The sequence below is a fragment of the Sinocyclocheilus grahami genome, unplaced genomic scaffold, assembly GCF_001515645.1.
Source record: "Sinocyclocheilus grahami isolate Dianchi unplaced genomic scaffold, SAMN03320097.WGS_v1.1 scaffold36933.1, whole genome shotgun sequence".
In the NCBI taxonomy this organism is placed as follows: Eukaryota; Metazoa; Chordata; class Actinopteri; order Cypriniformes; family Cyprinidae; genus Sinocyclocheilus; species Sinocyclocheilus grahami.
In genome coordinates this window covers 1-1433 of record NW_015522834.1, presented here as the reverse complement: position 1 = coordinate 1433, position 1433 = coordinate 1, and the positions used below count along the sequence as shown (strand labels likewise).

Here is a 1433-nt window from a genome sequence, read left to right as displayed (position 1 = left end):
TTACCCTTGCTGGACCTGTTTTGTCCCACGTCTGAAGAATGACTGTTATGCAAAGACTCAAGTCAAACAGCAGAGGGCATGCATGAGCTTTGAACACCTCGTTGATACGCTGGTGGATGTCGCAAAGAAGAACTCTTATAAAAACCGTGCCACAACGTTAGTTCTCTCTCTTTGTTCAGCGAACTTTTGTGTGGTGGAAGTTGCAACATGTCCTCTTCAGAAAGTTGCTTTGTGATTGCAGGCGTGTAAGTGAGCTCTTCTTCGGTGTACTTCATCAGAACCTCAACAATCGCTAGAGAATACAATGATGAATATTGTTTTAGATTAGCACTGTAATAGTTCAAGTCTTTATTGCGTGCGATTACATTAAACTCCTAAATCTCCGGTTAGATTTTCGTTGGAGGGCTTAGAGTTGGGTTTACACGTGAACCGCATATGAACTTGTCTTTATTTTTGTAGAGTCTCCAGTCTACTTCACGATGGGAGTGCTGAAGCACGTGGCTTCGGATGATTTGCGCCATAGGCGTTTGTAGCCCACTTGTTGAACGTCTGTATTCGATGCATCAATTATAAATCGCAGTAAACGCGATGAAGAGTTCAGTTGGCGGTAAGTGAATTGAGCCTGGACAACACACTACTTGGTCTTATTGTAAGTTGCGTATGCAATGCGTTTTTGAAAGGAATACTGAGCCGCTGATGACTTCTAACACTTTTCTGACACCTCGTATGAACGCTGTGTTTCAGCAGCTGATTATAAAATCTAGTCTGAGGCTCTTTTGCTTTAATACATGCGGGTTTTGTGAATGGGGTTCTCCACGCTTATGAAAGTTTTACTTTTTATTTTTTTTTGCCTAGGAAGCTCTTGGAAATTTCGTTTAGTCTTCTATGTTTAGGGCCTAGTTGCATCCTGACCCATTGTTTGTCTTAGTGCATTAAAAAAAAAATACTAATGCTTCTATACTTTGAATATTACCATCTGATCTACAAATGTGAGTAAGGCCCCCTTCAGTATAAAGTCTAATTAGATGAGAGCATGGCTGCAACAGAAATGTAAATAAGTTAGTGGGAACTGACTTTTGTGGCATTTAATGTATGAAACTTGTTACTAATGTTGCTTGTTTCTATCAGATTTCACAGATGGTAAGAATGAAGTTCCCAACTGCAAAAATGTGGTGGCCTCCTAAGAGGTGAGACCCTTCATTTTCTACATTTCAAATTTTATGACTCTGATAATCCCATGTGCATGGAAGACTAACAGTGACTCCTCAGAGGAAGGTTGGAGTATTGAATTACATTTATAGTAGAACCGGTGTGCACTGCAGTGATGAGAAACTGTTGCTAAGCTGATCCATGGTTAATGGGCCTGATTGTAAACTCTCTCCCTGAGCTGTGCGGAACACCATACTAAAGTGCATCTCGTAACTGGTTAAGAC

The 1433-nt window shown here is 40.7% G+C and overlaps 1 long non-coding RNA gene across 1 annotated transcript; it reads left to right on the top strand.

The window, feature by feature from the left end:
* The first annotated feature begins 159 nt into the window (after positions 1–159).
* Positions 160–1420, top strand: LOC107580589 (uncharacterized). Its single transcript, XR_001608666.1, has 3 exons — positions 160–245; positions 460–607; positions 1129–1420. It is a non-coding gene; the product is annotated as an uncharacterized lncRNA (long non-coding RNA).
* Positions 1421–1433: the final 13 nt, after the last annotated feature.